Source organism: Dipodomys spectabilis, unplaced genomic scaffold, assembly GCF_019054845.1.
Source record: "Dipodomys spectabilis isolate Male_0828 unplaced genomic scaffold, ASM1905484v1 ptg000183l, whole genome shotgun sequence".
Taxonomy (NCBI): Eukaryota; Metazoa; Chordata; class Mammalia; order Rodentia; family Heteromyidae; genus Dipodomys; species Dipodomys spectabilis.
In genome coordinates, this window is record NW_024870860.1 from 4,159,056 (window position 1) to 4,181,608 (window position 22,553).

The following is a 22,553-nucleotide window of genomic DNA, read 5'->3' on the forward strand; positions in this document are numbered from 1 at the left end:
ATATAGAGTTATACACTAGAATTGACATAAATGTCTGTCTCTCTCTGTAACTTTATTTATAGATTCATATACATATGTAAATACACACACATGCTGCAATCTACATATCTATCTGTTTATATATTGACCACTCCTAGGGCTTCATCTCAGGTCCTCAAATTTGCCCAACAACTTCACTTACATCAGCCTGGTGTGCTAACACTGACCTATTCATGAAGTGTGCTTTCTAGGCCCAGAGTTCAAATCACAGAACTGCCAAAAACTTAATCCTGGTGGAAGAAGGCATTTGTCCCACTTGTTTTCCTTATTAGTGAAAGTCCTGGGTCTCAGGAATGATGTACATAGGCAAATCTATGTTCTGTGTAATAAGATGTAAAAAATGTTATACATGTAATCATACTTTCTGAAGTATATAATAAATTAATAAAAAACAAAATAAAATGAGTACACTAACTGCAATATGCAGTAAACATGTGTATGTAAGTATAAATCAGGTTTTTAAAATATGTACGAATATTATTTTTGCAAGTGCTAGGAACAGGCCTGTCTGTCTTGTCTTCCAGCATTGTGAGCTTTCCCTTCCCCCACAGTACTGCATATTTACCCAGACTTTAGTTAAAATCCCAGGCCCGGCAGAAAAAATGTGAATACAACACCAAGTAGCCTAATAATTGTTTAAATATATTTAATGTATATATGTATTCAGGTATGCATGAATGTATTACATATTTTTATTTTGTCAAGCACAAGGTTTGAACTCAGGGCATGGCAACTCTGCCTCAGCTTTGATCACTCTAGGCTGGGTTGCAGCCAATGGACCCACAGCCGAACCTAGGTTCCTGGGCCTCAAAGGCAGACAGGAAAAATAAATAAATAAAACGACACAGAAAAAAAAAACAACAGTAACTTGCAGATGGCTGCCATTTTTACATTTGTTTTCTTTTCAAGGTGACCATCCTGGGTCTAAATGACAGGTCTGAAAAGTGCTGGTAACCTGGCATTGCTGAAGTCTGTTGGTCTTCCAGAGAAGCCATGGGCCAACAGGATAACGTAGGCCCTGTGATTGAAGCCGGGTCCTGACCCCTACCAATGGAGGGAGATCCTAAGAGTCTTGTTCCTATTCATAGGAATACCGATGGAAAGTTATGAATGTCAAGGTTGAATTACTTGTTTCTGAATGTTACTAGGATAAAATTAGAGAGTGATTTTAGGAAGCTGCTGGATTTTAATGAATATTTTTGACACATTAAAAGAATACTAGTAATTACATGGACACTATAGTTTCTGGACAGTGGTCGATATAATTAATAATTCATTAAGGATGAAAACAGTAAAATTAATTACATGGAGGCATAATAAATACCCAAGAATTGGTAGGAATGTAGCCTATATAACTAAATAAAGTATAGACATCTCTGGCACTCTATCAAGATCTATATTTATTTGTGTACTAGCATCTGCATGTCCATCTGTTCTTGTTTTGTCAACCCCTGGGGCTCAAACTAAGATGCTGGGAACTGCTTGTCGGCTCCATATGTCCCAGGCTGGCGTGCTGACACTTACCAATTCATGAATTAGGCCTTGTTGTTCTGTGAGTTCAGATGCCAGCACTCACAAAAATTGAATCATGCAGTAAGACACAGGGTGACACATTTTTTTTTTTTCTGTGAAAGTCCTGGGTGTGAAGTTTCATACATAGGCAATTCTATATCCTATGTAATAAATGTAGTAAATATTCCATGTGTTATAGTTGTCAATAAAATAAATGGTAAATGAATAAAAAAATAAAATGAATCACTACACTATGCACAATTTGGAGTCAACATACGTGGCTCAGTCTCAGGCCCTGGGCACTTTCTGGCAGCTGAATTGGCTAGTGGCTGATGTGCTGACAGTCACCCATTCATGAACTGAGCATTCTTTGCCCTGAGTTTAGATCCCAGGACTCCCAAAAATGTAATCTTGGAGTGAGAAGCCGAGCATGACACATGTTTTCCTTTTCTGTGAAAGTGCTCAGTGTCAGGTAGGATGTATAGTTTGGATGCAAATCTATATGCTATGTAATAGGATGTAATAAAGGTAAAAAACATCATAGGTAGAAGAAATGTCACTACAATAAATGATAAACAGATTGAATCAGTAGTGACTCATTCTAGGATAAAATTAGACGCAATAAATGTAGTTTGCGCACTAAGTTCAATTAATATTTTATTAAGCATTAATAGAATAAAAAATACATGGAGACATAATTAAATAACTAATAATTGGGAGTAACACATGATGCATAATTTAATAATATATAGACATTGGTCTCATTCTATGAAATATCTAATTACATGTATGGATATATGTACATATATGATAAATAGTTATAGGATATTGAGTAATTATTAATTAATGCTTTATTAGTAGTTAACTGGGACACATCATTAAATGGAGACATAATTTAATACCTAAGAAGTGATAGCAATATTATCTCTAATTTAATAATATGCAGAAATCTCTTTTTTTGTTTATAAAATTTATATACAGCAATCTCTATGTATTTATACCTCGTTCACTCCAGAGGCTTGGTAGTTGAGTGCTCTCACAGTAAGCACGAAGTCCTGGTTTGATTCCTCAGTGCCACAAAACAGAAAACTCAGAAGTTCTGCTGTTCTTCAATCAATTGAATTCTAGCCTTGAGCACAAACGTTAAGGGACATTGTCTAAGCATTTACTCACGCCCCAGGTCTGATGCCAATAAAAGGTAGGATATTCTAACTGCAATTATAGAAGAACAGAACTTCAAATACCTCATTATAGATCAAGCTAGGAGTCTGGTGCTGACAGCTGCCACCTAACCTGACTTAGCCACATGTAAATCGCTGCAACCCAGCTCCACGGGTTACCCATGTCATCCTGGCTTATGCCCGTCATCCTAGCTGATCAGGGGCTTTAAAACAAAGTCCTGGCAGGAAGTCTGAGAGACACCTCAAAATGTAGCTCCAAGTGGTAGAGCTGTGAGTTCAAGCCCCATGGCTAACAACCCCTCTCCAGAAAAACACCCAACTAAACCTTTACATGTGAACTTGTATGGTTTGTAAAATTTTCCTCAAAGAATGGTGATACTGATGAAAGCACCCTAATTCTAGTGACAGCTTGTGGAATGGAGCTATGTGCTGAGTCCTCCGTAGGGTGTTCCATTCTGAGGCCTGCACAGGGTGCTATGTGCTGAGTCTTTCACAGGATGCAGTGTGCTGAGTCCTGCATTGGGAGCTAGGTGCTGAATTTTTCACAGGATGTTGTGTGATGAGGGGTGCAAAGAGTGCCATGTGCTATGTTCTTAACCGGGTGCATTCTTACATCTTGTCTATGTAAGAGCTCCACAACTTAGATGATTATACAGAAAAGAATATTGGAGCTCAGATAGGTCCCCATGTCAGGGACAAAATTAGGTATTACTGAAGACTCATGAGTTGTCTACAGCAGACAATGGTTTGTTTTGTTTTTTTCTTGGTCATGAACCTTGAACTCGGGACTGAGGCACTGACTCTTACCTCTTGGACTCATGGCTAGCACTCCACCACGTGGAGCCATGGACCCCCTTGCAGCAGAGACCATGGCCAAGGGGTCAGTAGTTGAAGTCTGTCATCCTGCCTTCTTGGGAAGCTGAGTTCTAAAGAACTGGGTTCCAAACTATTGCAAACACAAAAGGTACCATGAGACTATTATCTCCAATTCACTACTCAGAACCTGAAGGGGAAGCTGGGTGCTTGAGGTCATGTAGGTTATCCTACCTACTCAGGAGGATGAGATCTGAGGATCATGGTTCAAAACTAGCCTAGGCAGGAAAGTCCTTGAGAAACATAGCTCCAATGAACCACCAGAAAACCGGAAGTAGCTCTGTGGCTCAAGTGGTAGAGCACAAGACTTGAGCTGAAGAGGTCAGAGACAGCGCCAAGTCCAAGACTTCAACTCCTTCAATCGACAACAACAACAGTAAAAAAAGACAGAAATAAAGTAACAAAGCTGAAGTAGAGGGCTGGGAATGTGCCTTAGATGTAGAATGCTTTGTATATATGAAATCGTGGGCTTGATTTCTTAGGACCACATCACTAGGACAAAGCCTGAAGTGGCTCTGTGGTTCAAGTGGGAGAGGGATATCATTATACAAGAAAAACTAGGTATAGAGCTCAGGTCCTGAGGTCAAGCTTCAGGACTCATGTATATGTGTGCGTGCACACACAAACCTGCACATACACACACCGTGGTGTGCGCACACACACACACACACACACACACACACACACACACACACACACACACACACACATACATCACAGACCAGAAGTGATGTTGTTACACAAATTGGTAATGCACTGGGCTTGTGCACTGAGCTCATGGTCAGCACCCAGACCTGTGTTCAACCCTAAAACCTAGCCACCCTGGCTCCAACTAGGAGAAGTCAAAGGTTTCAAAACCTGATGAGCTTCACCAGTCCTACATGACAGGACGCTTTGTGATATCCAACATGTGCTTGTTTTCCCAAGCTTCTGGAAACATAGGAGAGGCATCATGCACCCAACATTGTCTGCATTGAGTCATTTCATTATGTTCAGTGCCATAGTTGTCTGCCTGAAAGACTCCTGAATTATATTGAGCACTCTAACTGAACACCAGAATATAGTCTCACAAAGGCAGGATAAGTGCACAGAACTTGGCCTGCCATGGCAGGTGGCACAAATGAAGGTCTCCTGTTAAAATAGAGCACTGGGAAGAGAGATAGCTAAGGCTACAAAGAGGGATTATTTTTTGTGACCTTCAGAGCCCGCCCACACTCATTCTCACTAACTGGCCCAGGTGGAGTTGTTTGTTACCCATCTGTACAGGAGTGAGGGCTTTTGTGTGCCTGTCCAGACAATGATAGAGACTTCCTCAAGCAGGTTTGTGATGCAGAGAAAGCCTTAGGTAACTCTGTGAACAGTGAAGGGAGCCCCGGAACATGCACTATCATGAAAGAAATCTCTCTGTTATGTACTCATTGTACTGAATACAAATATCTTAGGTTGGTGCCATTCATTGTAGCTACTCGGGAATTTCACCTATAAGAATACAATACATAGACAAAGACATGGAAGTACAGGCTCTTTTTGAGGGGGCAGGTCCTGGGGTGAAAATATGAGACTATGCATGGTCCCTGAGCTCCATTTGCTCAAGGGTACTGCATTAAGCTTGAGTCACAGGTCCACTACTGGGAATTTCTATGATCTCTTAGAAATAACTGTGTCATGGACTTTCCTACACTGGCTGGATTCAAACTAAGTTTCTCTACATCTCAGCCTCCTGAGGACCTGGGATTATAGACAGCAACCACTAGCACCTTATTTCTTCTCTTCTTCATTTTTTAATCTGGACAATCTGACTTCTTTAGAGGGTCATTCCCAAGGTTTTAATTTATAAGCAAACTACCCAATGTTCTTTATAGCTGCCCTGAGAAGGATTTTCTCTACTCATCTTCCCCTCTGGTCACAGGTTTGAGGACAAAAGTGAGAAATGAGGGTCACAGGATTTGGGAGCAAATATCCACAGTACATGCTAGTTCTGTCACTTAGCATTGAGCTTCTGTGAATTTGTTGTCTCAGGATATGAGGACCAAAACCTGGAGCGATCCTCATAAAGTCTGCATTGCTCCTTTTGCCTATTAAATGATCTAATAATTATGAGTGTTTTGTGTCTCCAACATTAAGTATCTAGAACACCCTAGTAACATCTTCATGTGAAGGGTTAAAGTTTTGAGGCAGTGATCTCAAAACTTGCTTGTTTCTAGCAAAGCAACACGTGGTGGTAATCCAAACACCTGAAAATAAACCCTGAAAATCTTTAGCTTGGGGTTCTCCTCCTAGGCTCCGCTGTGTTGGATTGAAGGATGAGACCTCAGCTGCAGCCTGTTTAAATAAAACCTTAAAACAGCTGTAAAGTCTGACTCTCCATGGTCTTCTTGGTGGAGATCCTGAGACCTCGGTATAACATATTAGTGGGGGCTCATCAGGGATCCCCCCAAAGACCCCTGAAATATCAGACTCCAAAGGTAAAACAGCACTGTCTTTGTTAATTTGTCTGGTCCTTTCATTTGTCTGTTTTACTTTCATTTTGCTTTGTGAGGATGGCCACTCTGATTCGTAAAGGGTTATTGAAGCAGGCACCCTTGCACCACAACCCTGGAGGAACTGGGAGATGTCCTAGATCCTCTTGTGGGGTGGGGGTCCTTGGAACCCCGCTGTTTGGGGTGGGGGGGCGGTCCTTGGAACACCGCCATGTGAATTGTGGGGTGGGATTCGGTTCAGTGTTGGGCCAGAACTGAACAAGAAGGCCTCCTCACAGAGGTCCAACTCTCCCACTGTGGCTCTGCTCCTTGTGCTGTGTGTCGTGGGTGTGGAACCCCACCGTGACTGTAGTCAGTGGACTAATTTGGGAGATCTCTACTTTGTAAGTTTTGTTTTTTTTTGTAACTGTAAGGCCTGAGTGTGTTTTGTTTGCACTGTTTATAGTTTTTTGGACTGTACGTCTGACGGGACTGGAAACCATAGGCACCACTCCATCTAGTCCCCTAGACTTACAAAAAGAAACTGAGACAGAAGGAAAGAAAAGGTAGCCCCCAGTTTTTCAGGGAGATAACTTGGAAGAAGAAATGTTTCCTCACCCATATTCTCTTTCCAAGTACCTTTTGCAGAACCTGAGAATGATCAAGAGGAGGAGGGAGCTATAGAACACTCGGCACCTGCCCTTAAAGTTTCTGAGGAGCCAGTCAGTCGAAGATACCGTGGGATCAACCCCCCTTCTAATGCAGCTGTTTTTCCCTTATGCACTATAGGTCCTGTGGATGCAGATGGTCAACAGCAACTCCAACATTGGCCATTTTCTACCAGTTACCTATACAATTGGCACACCCAAAATGCCCCCTTTTCTGAGAAACCCTAGGATTTAATTCGTTTGCTTGAAATTGTTCTCTTTACCCATCAGCCCACTTGGGATGATTTTAGTCAGCTTTTGTAGGTCCTTTTTACCACCGAAGAGAAAGACTGTATCCAAGAGGCAGCCCAGAAACAGATCCCAGGCCCCACAAGAGCACCTATCAGAGATCCTGCCCTGATCACTGCCTATTTTCCTGAGATGCGACCAACATGGGACTACAATACAGTTGAACGTAGGGAGCGACTCTGTGTCTATTGCCAGGCTCTGTTGGCAGGTCTCAAGGCGGAGGCTTGCCAACCTACTAATATGGCCAAAGTTTATGATGTCAGACAGGGAGGAAGTGAAAGTCCCGCAGCATATCTTGAGCAGCTCAGGAAAGCTTTTAGTCAATCTATCCACATGATCTTGAGACCCAGGATTCGGCTCAGATGATTATGTTTGCCTATATGAATCAAGCTGCACCAGACATAAAGCAGAAGTTGCAGTCTCTAGACATACTTGGTGAAAAGTCTATTAGGGATCTAGTAGCTGCTGTGGAAAAAGTTTACAATAAGAGAGAGATAGTACCAAAGACAGGAAAGGAAGGACAGAGAACATGAAATTGAGTGTGAAAAGAGCGACCAGGCCAAAGAAAAGAGGCCAGACTTGTTGGACTCACCCCTATTGCATGCCGAGCATACCTGGTTCACAGACAGCAGCAGTATCATTTGAGATGCAAAAAGGTACGCGGGTACAGTAGTCACCATGGACACTGAGATAATGTGGGCAGAAGCACTCCTCCAAAGAATGACTGCACAAAGAGAAGAACTAGTGGCACTAATAAAAGACCTACAGATGGGAAAAGCGAAGAGACTAAACATTTACACGGACAGTCGGTATGCCTTTGCCACTGTGCATGTCCATGGAGCCATTTACCAAGAGAGGGAGCTGTTGACAGCTGAGGGAAAGACTATTAAAAACGAACAAGAAATTTTAAGCCTCATCCAGGCCTTATGGGAACCAGCAAATATTGCCATTATGCACTGTCCTGGCCATCAAAAGGTAACTGATTCAATAACCAAAGGAAATAACTTGGCCGATCAGGCAGCTAAGGAGGTGGATCTCCAGCCCAGAGCTGAAGTAGACCCAGGGTCACAAGCTTTGCCTCCTGAGCCTCAGTACTCCCAAGAAGACTTGGAGTGGATAAAGAAAATTTCCATGGTCTATAAACAACCAAACAGAGAAAGAATTAAAAACTGGTGGAAAACTGGTGAGGGGAAACTTATCTTGCCACAAATATTGGGCAAGAGGATTCTTATGAGAATCCATCGGGTCTCTCACATGGGAACCCGAAGAATGGAGGACTTGCTCCTTCACTCAGAATTAAAATTCAGGCAAGGAAATCAAGTCATTGAGGACATTGTTAAAAATTTTAAAGCCTATCAGCTCACCAATGCCCCTAATCAACTGGTTACTAAAGGAGCTCGCCTCCATGAAGCTAGGCCAGGTGTATATTGGGAACTCGACTTCACAGAAATTGAAACTGGAAAATTTGGATATAAATATTTGCTAGTTTTTGTAGACACCTTTTCAGGATGGGTTAAAACCTATCCAACAAAGCATGAGACTGCACACATCATATCTAAGAAGATCCTGGAAGAAATCCTACCCAGGTATGGCTTCCCATCCACCATCGGGTAGGGCAATGAGCCGGCCTTTGTCTCAAAAGTAAGTCAGGGAATAGCCACGGCACTGGGGATGGATTGGAAATTGCACTGTTCTTATAGACCCCAGAGTTGAGGGCAGGTAGAAAGAATGAATCGGACTCTAAAATTTAGAGACTTTAACTAAATTGGCCTTGGAGACTGGCGCAGACTGGGTATCGCTGCTTCCTTTTGTCCTGTTTAGAGTAAGAAATTCACCCTATCAACTTGGCTTTACTCCTTTTGAAATAATGTATGGACACCCTCCACCCATTATCCCTAGCCTTCAGACTGAATTGCTTGCTGATTTGGATGATATTGAATTTCTGTGTAAGCTTTTCTATTTACAGCTGGTGCATAAGAGGATGTGGCCCCAGCTTAGAGCATTATATTATTCTGCTTCTACTCCTACTCCCCATTTGTTTAAACCAGGGCACTGGGTGTTTGTTTGAAGGCACAACCTGAGATCTCTGGAGTCATGGTGGAAGAGACCTTACATTGTTCCATCCTTACATGTTGCTACTGGTGTGTAGCCCTGCTTAAGGGCATGCTACTGCCCTTAAAGTAGATGGCATTGCTGCTTGGATCCACTGCTCCCATGCCAGACTGGCTAACCCCTTTTCCCTGGACAACCGTGGGGAAACATGGGAAGTCTCCAAGTATCCTACCCAACCACTCTGCATACACCTCAAGAAAAGAAAAATGAACTGATTGTTATTGGTATTGTTGTTTAATAGTATGGCTATACCCGTGCAAGATCAAGAGCTGTTGGAGTTTTGTTTGAGGCTGGAGCCACAAGGTTGTGTCTCAGGACCATAAGTCAAGGGGGTGGGGGGTAATGAAGAGTTAAAGTTTTGAGGCAGTGACCACTTGTTGCTTGTTTCTAGCAGAGCAACATGTGGTGGTAATCCAAACACCTGGTTGGTTGTGTGACTTTATATACCCTGCAAATCTTTACCTTGGGGCTCTCCTCCTAGGTGCTGCTATGTCAGAGTGTAGGACAAGGCCTGAGACACAGCCCGTTTAAATAAAGCCTTAAAACAGCTGTAAAGTCTGACTCACGGTGGTCTTTTTGGTGGGGGTCCTGCAACTGGGGTATAACAATGTTTCCATTTTTCTCTAGTACTTCTCAAGATTTAGACTAAGGTTATGTGTGGAGAGGCTCCTCGGTGAATCACTGAGGAAACCACTAGAAGCCTCCTCAGGAGAAAGCCATTCAATCCAGCTGAACAGGAGAGTCTCTGAGACTATTTTGCCCAATAAACCACCAGAGAACCAGAAGTGGAGCAGTGGCCCAGAGGGTAGAGCTCCCGCCTTGAGAGGGAAAACTGAGCAGTAGATAAAATCCAGACAGGCAGGAAAACCTGGGAATTGCTTACGTCCAATTAATTACCAGCTGGCGGGAAGTGGAGCTGTGGTGGTGGTCAGCCTCAGCCTTCAGCAAATCAGCTCAGGAACACATTGATCCCTGAGTTTAAGCCCTGGGATGGCCACAAAAAAATTCAAAATTAGAAGGCCAAGTATATGTATCCGTGCCCTACCTGCTTATGTGTGTATGTATATTACCTCCCATAGTGCAAACTCTGCTTTTATTTACTGGTTTATTTTTCAGATATGCTAGTTGTGCATACTGCATCATTCTCTTCCTTTCAGGCCCATTGCTTTTCTCTTCCAGGGTTCTAGGCCTGTGTCTTTATATGATGCGCACTGAAGCTCTCAGCAGCCTTTATTTACATTTTATTATGAGGTCAATGCAGGAACAATCACAAATCAGGCAGGGAAAGAGAAGATCAGGTTTCTTAGAAGTAACCGGTATTCAGAAAATTAAACTTGAGAACATAAAATAGTAGCATACTTAGGTAAAAACTACCATTAAGAAAAAATGAAGGAGCTAGGAATATGGATTAATGAGGGAGTGCTTGCCTAGCATGCAAGAAGCCCTGTGTTCGATTCTTCAGGCACCCGCACACAGACCAAGCCAGAATATGTGCTGTGGCTCAAGTTGCAGAGTGCTAGAGACAGTGTCCAGGCCTTGAATTCAACCCAACAACTGGCAAAGAGATAGCTACCTAGGTAGGAAGGTAGGTAGGTAGATAGAAAGAAAAAAGAGAAAGAAAGAGAGAGAGACAGAGAGAGAGAGAGAGAGAGAGAGAGAGAGAGAGAGAGAGAGAAGAAAGAAAGAAAGAAAGAAAGAAAGAAAGAAAGAAAAGAAAGAAAGAAAGAAAGAAAGAAGAAAGAAAGAAAGAAAGAAAGAAAGAAAGAAAGAAGAAAGAAGGAAAGAAAGAAGGAAAGAAAGAAAGAAGGAAGGAAAGAAAGAAAGAAAGGAAGAAAGAAAGAAGGAAAGAAAGAAGGAAAGAAAGAAAGAAAGAAAGAAGGAAGGAAGGAAGGAAGGAAGGAAGGAAGGAAGGAAGGAAGGAAGGAAGGAAGGAAGGAAGGAAGGAAGAAAGAAAGGAAGGAAGAAATAAGGAAGGAAGAAAGAGAGAGAAAGGAAGGAAGGAAGGACGGAAGGAAGGAAGGAAGGAAAGAAGGAAGGAAAGAAGGAAGGAAAGAAAGAAGAAAGAAAGTTGATAGATGAATCTGTTTTTGACGTCAGAAGGAAAGAAGGGAACACTTCCCAGTCATGAGGCTTTCTGCAGTGTGACAGGAAACCAGCATCGCCTTCACACAAACACAGAGCAGGATGACTGTCTCTGTCCCACTTCTCAGGCAGCCAAATAACCCAGAGTCAAGAGGGCAGAACCAGGTTCTAACTCAGGTGCTTGGAGACAGAAGGGAAATGGCCCTGCCCCTCCTAGGACTGGGGATTTGCATTAATGATGTGGAGAATGTAGTAAGGTGAATGGACTGGCAGAGATAGAAGGGCCCTCAAACCTGACAGAGAGTCAAAAACCCACACCTTAAGACCGGAGAGCAGGGTTTTTCTAATCTGTTCCTCCCCTCTCCCCCACTAAACTGGCTCTCTATACTTAACCTAAAGATATCCTGAGGCTCCCTTCACCTGAGGGAGGACATTTAGTTAGTCATAGTATGAAGAGACTAAGCCAGACCCAGCTCTAACTCTAACAAATGTTTCAGGTTTCCCCCATTGCTGGCTGTGCCTGGAATGAATGAAGTGGTTTTGTAGCTCACTTCCATGTTGACTGTGTACATTCTGCCTCCTAATCCTGCAGGCCTAATTCTCTGCACCTAGCCTGGCTTTTGAAACTATTTTCTGTCCTTCAAATACAGTGCTACACTGGAGTTCTTCCTTCTATCATAGCTAGGGCTTGGATCCTGAGAACTTCATTTGAACCCCGAATGAGTCAATAATATCTCTTTCCTTCTTCTGTAACTCAAGAACCCAAAGAACATTTAGAGTGCAAGTAACTTCTCATCACCAAGGGAAGCACAGGAATTTCTTGAGCATCTGACCATTCAGAACAGGAAGTCAGAATGCACTTGACTTCCCTGCCTTGGCTGGTTTCACCCTGTGATAGAGACCTCAGCCTCCTGAGCTAGGGTGATGGGCATGAGCTATTGGTCCTCTGCTAGGGTTAGAACTGTAATGACACTGAAAATAAAGTCAACTGCTTATCACAAAAAGCTTGGGGAGCATATTAAGCCTTTCAACAATGTGCCTTTCAGAACCCTGTAGGACACAAGATTATAATGCTAGAATCTGAGAGACTGGGCTTATGAATGTGCTACACTTGAACCTTGAGGTCTGACTCCAATTCTGGTGTACATCAGCATTCATTTTCCAAACAATATTCTCATAATTAGCAAATAAGAAAAGTACTTTGATTATCCCTCACTCCTTTTCCAGATGTGTGTCTCAAACTGAAGCCTGGGCCCTGTCCCTGAGCCATTCAGCTCAAGGCAAACACTCTACCACTTGACCCACAGTGCCACATGGGATTTTTTGATGGTTCATTGGAGGAAAGAGTCTAACATGCTTTCCTTCCTTAGGCTTTCTTCAAAGTGCGATCTTAAGATCTCAGCCTCCTGAGAAAGTAGGTTTCCAGAGCCACTGGAATCTGGCGTATGGTTTTTTGCCAGACCTAGGGCTTGAAATTAGGGCCTGGGTACTGCCTTTGAGCTTCTTTTTCTCAATGCTACCACTCTAGCACTTGAACCACACCACAGCTTCTGGCCTTTTCTGAGTATGTGGCACTGAGGATTCAAACCCTGGCATTCAAGCATGCTAAGCAAGCTCTCTACCATTAAGCCACATTCCCAGCCCCAACCTTACGATTTTATCCCTCAACTTGCCTATCTACAAGAAAAAGTTTCTGAGTATAAATCATCAAACAAATCCCTATAGAAAGTTGTCCAAAGATAAATAAGACAAAGCTCATACTAGGGACAGACTCTAATCATGTGATGACTTGACAAATGCCTCCATTTAATTATGTATCATGTTTCAACACTTAATAAAGTGTTAATGAAAATGAGTCAATGTACTGAGTTATTATGTATAATTTTATAATATATGTACACAACATAAATATTATATGTATAATAAATAAATAAAAATAAATAAATAAATAATAAAATGAATAAAATAAATAATAAATACAAAATCAATAATAATAATAATCATAATATGAAATAAACATACATATGTACGTATATATATCTTATATTCCACATGTATACAAATATTTTTTTCTATTGCAAGGCCTTAATTTAGGCCCTGGGAACTCTAGCTTGAAAATCTTTTCCTTAAGGACAAAGTGCTTAGCCTTCACCAAAGGTGCAAAAGAGTTACTTGGACAGTGAGCTCAAATCCCACCAATGGCAGAAATACTGGCCCCAGTTCCAAGACAGTGACTTAATATTTGTAACAGAAACAATTATGTTTATTCAGTTCCATACCGAACACTGAAGAAAATCAGTGTAGAATTTTGTACAGCTATTCAGACATCCATCCCTTCCCCCCAAAGTGCTTCTTGAGCACTATATAATGTTTTGTACTTTTTAAAAAAAAAAAAATGTACAGAGGGTTCACAGTTACATGAGCAAAGTAATGAATACATTTCCTATTGATCATTGTTGCCTCCTCGTTTGTTTTTCCCCTACCATCCCTTCCCTCCCATCTTCACAATTAACTTCCCTGCTGAGGTGAGTGAATTAATTATTTATTTTTGGCTTGACATGGGGTTTGAACTCAAGTAATGGCAACTCTGCGCCTTCCATCACATTGCTACGGATTCATCAAGAATCTGAGTTCAAATCCCAGGCTAGGAAAAAAACTGGCAGAAATTCCAAACCAAGGAGTTTTATTATTTCTATTTCGTTGTTAGTTAGTTAGTTAATGAATTAATTAGTTAATTTATTTTGACAACCACGGATCTGGAACTCAGGTCATGGCAACTCTGACTCAGGTTCAGTCTCCCTAGGATGGGATGCAGTCTCGGGACCCAAAGTTGATCCTGGGACCCTAGGCCCAGAGGGCCTGCAGGAAGAAAAAAAAAGCAGAACAGCACAAAAATTGGGGAGCTGTAGAGGGCTCAGGGTTTTACAAGATTTTCTTTGCATGGTAACCATCCTGTTTCTGAATGACATGGTTTCAAAATGGTCCTGGTCTGCCACTGCTGATGGCTAGCAGGCTAGCAGGGAAGCCATAAGCCAACATGTCAACATAGGCCCTGGGTTCAAATCCTAATCCTTACACTTACCAATGGCAGGAGATCACAAGAGACTCATTGCTATGCATGAGAATACAGATGGAAAGAGTAGTCCATGCATTTGTCTAGTCTAAAATTGATTGCAATAATCCTAGGATGCTGTTTGACCTTAATTAATAGTTTATTAAGCATGAAAAGAATAATATTGTTTCATGGAGATATAATAAATACCTAAGAGTTGATAGGAATGTAGTAAATGTCATTCAGTCATAGATAGACTGCTCTGGAACTCTTTAACAATATATATTTATTTGTATACCACCCTCTGCCTATCCATGTGTTGCTGTTTTGGCCAAACTTGGGGCTTGATCTCAGTGCCTGGGGAACCACCTGACAGCTTCATTGGCTAGAGGCTTCTGTGCTCACATTCATCCAATCATAAATTGGGCCTGATAGGCCATGAGTTCAGATCCCAGCACTGCCAAAAATTTAATCTTTGAGTAAGAAGCTGAGTGTGACATGTTTTCCTTTTCTGGGAGTGTCCAGGGTGTCAAGTATGATCGAGAACACATCTACAAATCTAGAAGCTATGTTATATGATGTAAACAATGTAATAAATGGTTTAGGTGTCATGAAAGTCAATGAAAAAAATCGTAAATAAATGAATAAAAAAGAAATAAAATGAATAACCACACTAAACGTGATTTGGACTGAACATCTGTATGGAAGTATAAATCCTATATTTAAAATGTATATAAGGAGTATGTTTTCCATGCCTGAGGCTGGAATTCAGCCCACTCCCATGAGAAAGCAATGGCAGGAAATCCTGAGATACTGGTTTCTGGACCAGGAAAAGTCATGGAATGCGATCGATCTCATTGAATAAGTAGTTCATGCATGATGTGACTAGGAAATGATAGGCAAGACTCATGGGGTATCGCTTATTTGTAAAGCAGTGTTGATTAAGCGTGACAATAATCATCACAGTCATGAAATGAAGGCATCTGGAAAGATCCAAGAATCAGTAGACACCTGGTAGATTGGATTCCATCACAGGTTATGGTCTCTCCTATTCTATACAAATGTGTACTTATTTGCATACTACCTTCAACTTATGAATGGATGACTGCTGTGTGCCCTCCCCCCATACCCTCACCTGGGGGTCCATCTCAGGTTCTGGGAACGGCCTTACTCCTTAGTGGCTCACAGGCTAGTGTGCTCACATGCACCCATTCATCAATTGGGTCTGCTGGTCCCCGAGTTCAGATCCAAGCAGTGCCAAAAGATTCATCCTGATGTCAGAAGCCAATTGTTGCACCTGTGTTCCTTTCCAGTGCAAGTCCTGGTTCTCAGCTAGTATGAAGAATGCATGGGCCACCCTGTGGCCATGGGAATAGGTTGTTATCATGTGAGCCCAGTTATACCTGTCATCATATACTGAAGAAAATACACAATACATCCATGAATAGCATACAAAATAGAATAACTATACTAAATGCACAATGCAGTCCACACACGGATTTGAATATACATCCCATGTTTAAATGATGCATTCTGGACAATTGTGGCCCCCATGGTGCTTGACCTGTGTTCCTGGGAAACGACCAGCTCCTTAGTGGCTCACAGTCTGGTGTGATCACGTAGACCCTTTGGGCAGTTGGGCCTCCTAGGCCCAAATTTCAAATCCTAGCACTGCCAAAATTCACCCGCATGTGAGAAGCCAGTCATTGCACCAGTTTTCCTGTGCTGTGCAAGTCTTGGGTCTCAGCTAGGATGGAGAATGCATAGGCAACTATATACTCATGGGAATAGGTTGTCATCCAGGTCACTACAGGTATATCTGTCATCCTATACTCAAGAAAATACACAATACATCAATGAATGAGACACATAATTAAAAAATGACTACACCGAATGCAAGATGCTGCACATCCATATATGGAAATATAGATCCTCCGTTTAAATGATGAATTTATGACTATATTGGCCCCCACCAGGGCTTCATCTAAGGTCCTGGGAATGGCCTACCTCCTTAGTGCCTCATAGGCTGGTGTGTTCACCATGACCCATTCACCAATTGGGCCTGCTAGGCCTTGAGTTCAAATCCCAACACTGCCAAAAGATTCGCCTTGATTTGAGAAGCTAATCAGTCCACCTGTTTTCCTGTCCAATGAAAGTCCTGGGTCTCAGCGAGGATGGAGAATTCTATATAGACAATCTATAACCATTTGAATGGGTTGTTATCCATGTCAGCATAGTTATATCTATCACCATACTCAATAAAATACACAATACATCCATGAATAAGACACAAAATAAAAAGAATACACTGAATGCAAGATGCATACCACACTTGTAGGTAAAGAGAGATCCTATGTTTTAAAAAAGCTGGTCCAGTACTGGGGCTTCAAATCAGGCCCTGGACAAGGCCTGACATTGTAGTCTTCAAGGATGGTGAGATTTCCCTTCCCCCAAAGTGCAACAGAGCTACCCAGACCTGAATTCAAATCTGAGCACTGACAAAAGATTCATTCGGTTGTCAGAATCCAGTGGTTGAACATGTTTTCCTCTCCTGTGAAAGTCCCGGTCTTCCACTAGGATGTAGAATGCATAGGCAACCCTATTACTATGGGAAAAGGTTGTCATCCATGTCAGCACAGTTATACCTGTCACCATACTCAGTAAAATACACAATAATTCCGTGAATTAGACACAAATTAAGGAGAAGTACACCAAATGCAAGATGCTTTCCACACATGTATGTAAATATAGACCCTATGTTTAAATTATGAATTTGTGACTATCTGGACCTCCCTGGGACTCGACCTCAGGTCCTGGGAATGGACTATCTCCTTCGGTGCTCACAAGCTGGCATCCTCACCTTGACCCTTTCCCCAATTGGGCCTGATAGGCTCTGAGTTCAAATCCTAACACTGGGAAAAGATTAATCCTGATGTGAGAAGTCCATCGACTCACCTATTTTCGTGTCCTGTGAGAGTCCTGGATCTCAGCTTGGATTGAGAATGCATATGAAACCCTATAACTAGGGCAATAGGTTGTCTTCCATTTAAGCACTGCTATATCTATTACCTTACTCAGTAAAATACACAATACTTACATAAGACAGAAATTAAGGAGAAAAAGTACTCCAAAGGCAAGATGCTTTCCACACATATATGTAAATATTGATCCTATGTTTTAATTATTAATTTATGACTATCCTGGCCCACCCTGGGGATCAATGTCAGATCCTGGGAATGGCCTAACTCCTTTGTTGCTCACAGCTGGTGTGGTCACCTTGAACTATTCACCAATTGGTCCTGCTAGGCCCTGAGTTCAGATCCCAGCATTACTAACAATTGGATCATGCAGTAAGAAGCCAAGTGTGAAACTTTTGCCTTTTCTCTGAGAGTCCTTGGTGTCAGGCATGATGGAGAACACGTCTACAAATTTAGATTCCATGTGATAGGATGTCATCAATGTAATAAAGGGAATAGGTGTCATCATAGTAAAATCAACGGTAAATAAATGAATAAAACAAAAAGTACAAAGAACAACCAAACATGTATGTACTGTACATCCATAGGTAAGTACAAATCATGTATTTACAATGTATATAAATAGTATGTTTTCCAAGGCTAGGGCTTGAATTTTGGCTTACAGTTCAGGCCTGACTTTCTTATCTTCAAATACGGTGAGCCTCCCCTTCTTCCACAGTGCTGCAGATTTACCCAGACTCTGAGTTCAAATCCAAAGCCTGGCAGAATAAACGGGGTGAATTGCAAGCCAGGGAACTAACCTCTTTAAATTATTTTTTGCTCAGCAGGAGGCTTGAAATCAGGTTGTGGTAACTCTGCCTCAGCTTCCATCACCCTATGCTAGGGTGCAGCCATTAGACCCACAGGAAATCCTGGGATCCTAGTCCCCCAGGCCTTGTGTGGCAATAATGTACAGAAAAAATGCAGTGAGATGGCCTTTTTATGTTTTCTTCCTTTGCACGGTGACCCTCTTGGGTCTGAATGACACTGTTGCAAAGGGTACTTCACCTTTCATTGCTGAAGTAGGCCCCAATTTCGAATCCCAGTCCTGACACCAATCAATGGCAGGAGATACTAAGAGACTCGTTCCCATCCGTGGGAATAACAAGGTAATATTATCAATGCTCCTATATAATTAGACAGCATCATTTCAGGAGACTGATTTTATTTAATATTTATGAAGAATTAAAAAAATACTATTACTATTTCAGGATATTGATTGTTTTACTTAATAGTTTGTTAAGAATGAAAACAATAACATTAATTACATGTAGCATTATAAATACCCAAGAATTGGTAGGAATGTAGTCTATATAAGTGAATAATATATAGACATCTCTGGCACTGTATAAAGATATATATTTATTAGTGTACTACCATCTGGATGTCAATCTGTTCTTATTTTGTCAATCTCTGGGGCTCAATCTCAGGTACTCGGAACTGCCTGTCAGCTCAATTTGCCACAGGATGGCTGGCTGACACTCACTCATTCATGAATTGGGCCTTGTAGGCTGTGAGTTCAGATGCCAGCACTCCCAATAAATGAATCGTGTAGTAAGAAGCTGATGGTGACACATGTTTTCCTTTTCTGTGAAAGTCCTAGGTGTCAGGAAGGACTTGCAATACATATGCAAACCTATATCCTATGTAATCAATGTAATCACTGTTCTACGTGTCATAATAGTCAATAAAATGAGTAGTCAATACATGAATAAAACAAAAATTAAAATAAATAACTACACTGAATGCAATATGGAATCAACATATGTATAGAAATATAAATCATATATTTAAAATGTACACAAATAGGATGTTTTCTAGTGGTAGGCATCGATTTCAGGCCAAAGGAAAAGACTTGAATTTCTTAAATTCAAGGAGGCAAGCTTCCCCTTCCCACACAGTGGAACAGCAGGGTTACCTAGACCATGAGTTCAAATCCCAGTCCTGGCAGAAAAAAATGGCATCTCCATGCCAATTCGTAGGTATTTCATTTGACCTTCATTTAATGTGATTGTTTAAATGCTTCATAAAGTATTAATTAATATCGACCAGTGTCCTATAATGTAATTGTGTATAATTTTATCCTCGAATCATTCAAGTACTGCCTATTTAATCATGACATACATCACATTCCTTTGGTAATCATATGAATAGGAATGAGTTTCATAGGATCTCCTGCCATTTGTTGGTGGCAGGACCAGGATTCAAACTGTGGGCTCCAGTTCCTACCACTTAAACCTGACAGTATGTAATTCACAGGTATGTCCAAGAACATCAGCAAAACCAATGATTAGCCAGGCATCAGTGGCTCTCAGCAGTCCTCCTTAAAACTTACAAGGCTGTGAAAGGAGGATCATGGTCAAAGTCACCCTAGGCAGGAAAGTCCTTGAGACTCTTGTCCAACTTGTGCCAACAAAGCCAGAAGTAAAGCCATGTGGTTCCAGTGGTAGAGAGCTAGCCTTGATCAAAAGCAACTCACAGATTGTGCCCAGATCCTGAGTTCAAGGTCTGGGAACAAACAGACCTACACAATAATGTGTGCAGCCATCCGGCTAAAGCAGGTCACCGACTTGTCCCCAACTGGCTTGGACAGTGTTCCGGGGGAAAGGGGCTGCCTTCATTTTGACTCCGCCCATTCTCCCTGCATCACAGGATTCCAGCCACTCCCCCATTGTTTCATGGTTCTTTCTGACCAATCGGATACAAGAATTGTGGCCACGCCCACATTCCATGCTGCCCAGTAGCACCTTGATTCCCTCTGTTTGTTGACACCACCATCAGCAGTTAAGGAAGGTAGAGGTGGCTGAGTGGTGAGCAAGAGACTCGAGGCCTAGCAGGAAAGGCCTTCCTCAGGCCCATCATGTGCCTGCCTGAGCCCCAGCCCCCTCCCCCACCCCTTCCCCATGGAGCAGCATTTCAAATCTGGTGCTGCAGGTTCAGAACCATGGTTTCCTCAGGCAATGATGCAATAGTGTGCCACGAGCCAGCTTGTGGCCCTGAACTGGTCCTGGCTCCCCTGTCCTCTGCTCAGGACCTGAGTGTCTGTCATGCCTCTGCCATTGCTGCTTGCCCCACCTGGAGCAGCTGCCAACAGCTTCTGCCAGCAACACATGTGAGTGGCTGCCACACAGCCTCATACCCTGTGACCCCATATCCCCTCTCCTCAGACCCTGTGCCCCACAGTCTGGCTCACACCCTGCCACAAATGTGCTCCAGGGGTGGGGGTGGGTGTTGACCCGAGGATCCCACCCTCATTCCCAGCGGCTAGTGTCCCAGGAAATGGGGAGATGCAGGGTTGGGTGAGGAGTAGGCGCCAGAGAGCCCCTGGCCTGGAGCAGTGGGAGCCACACTGCTGCACATCTGCGCCCTTCCTCTCCCTGGTGAAACCCGGTGACTTTAGTCAGAGGTTGGTAGCAGCATGTCTACACCTACCTTCCGGGGTGTTTTTCTTTTTTCTGGGGATGGGAGGTGATGGATGCAGAAGATAGTCACCCTTGCTGTGTGAGACCTTGTGATGTGTGCTCGGTCAACCTTTCTCCTGAAAACAGAGAGACAGAGAGAGACATAGACAGAGAGACAGAGAGATCATCTTTTTCCTTGTGCAGCGTGACTGTGCTCAGGTGAGTGATCAGTTGGCAATTTGCAAGTGCTGCATGGATGAGTCTTCTGTCACCAGTCTGGATGTTTGTGTGTGTGTGTATGTGTGTGTGTGTGTGTAGAAGTGGGTTGTAACAAGGAGGCTGAATGCTTTGGTAACTTCTACCTGCTAACTTTGGGGCAAGTACGGGCTTCACAGCTGAGGTCTGGGGGCCTGGAAGGGTGAGAGGCTTGGAGGGGACACAGAACTGTTAAATTACAAGAAAAAAGGATCTCTGTGCAATGGAGCTGTGTACTCCCTTGGGCTTGGTTGGTGGCATTGGGAGCTTGGAGGGCCTGGGAGTGTGGCCTACAGGGGATGGCTTCCCACGGGGACAGAGAGCATGACCAACACTTAGTAAGGATATGAGTTCTGCTAGTATGGAGTGCAACAGCATAGGTCAGAGTCTGGGTCTTCTCATCATGACATCTGATGGGTGAGGCCAACCCTATTTTAAATCTTGAGCTGTGATCTTCAGATCTCAGCCTCCTGAGTACCTAGGATTATAGGCATGAGCCTCTGGCACTGGGACGCTGGTTCTTTTTGGTATATTAAGGTGAGAGTTCAAGGCTTTAAGCTTGTGAGTCAGGTCTTCTACCATGTGAGTCAAGCTTTTCTGTCTTGGGCATTTCTGAGATGGAGAATTAATATATGCTCAGGCTGGGCTGGATCATGGTCCTCCTATCTGTGACAGGCATGAGGCACTAGACCCAGTCTTCTGTAGTTGGGATGGTAGTCATGTAGCGCCATGCTCAGTCATTGGTTTAGATGGATTGTCCCAAACTCAGTCCACAGCAGCCGATTCTTGACCAGAGGTGAAGCTCTGGGTTGGACCTCGACCATTGGACTTCAATCTCCTCATGTGACAGTTGTGAAGTAACAAGGGATTAATACAGAGGGATCATTGGAGCAGGAACAGGCACAGAGGGAGGGGTCATCTGATACTGTTCTTGACAATTCTATGAGCATATGATAGGAAGATACCCGGAAAGATCTCAGATGGTGTGTGTTGTTTATGGTGCAACAGGTATGGGATTGTGAAAAAAACATGGCTCTTTCTTTATTACCCTATCCCAATGAGTAATGGGATCCTTCACTGTGTTCAGTTTTGAAGATGGTAAAACTGAAGCACAGAGAAGCCAGGTGACCTACTAATGATTCCCAGCTGACAGGAAGCTCGGCCTGACATCTCGGCCATGCTCCCTAGGACAATGGGTGCTATTCAGTCCACTTCTTGTGGTGGGAAATCCACTTATTTTAAGTCATGTGGCTTGAACTTTGGGCCTGGGGCAGCTCAGTGAGCTCCTCAACTCAAACCTAGCACTCTACCACTTGAGTCACAGAACCACTTCCAGTTTCCTGGTGGATTTTTTAGATAAGAGTCTCAAAGGTGTTCCTGCCGAGGCTGGCTATAAACCATGATCTTCATATCTCAGCCTCCATTGTACTTAGGATTATAGACCTGAGCCACCGGCACCTGGCTTAAGTGTAATTATGACCTTCTTTCTTTCTCTTTCTCTCTCAGGAACTGATTCAATGGGTGCTGGAGGAGGTGACCCAGCATCCCCATGTGGTTGGTACCAAGGTGGCCCTCTCATTCTGGAGGTAGGCTGTGGGTCAGGAGCTGTCTCGC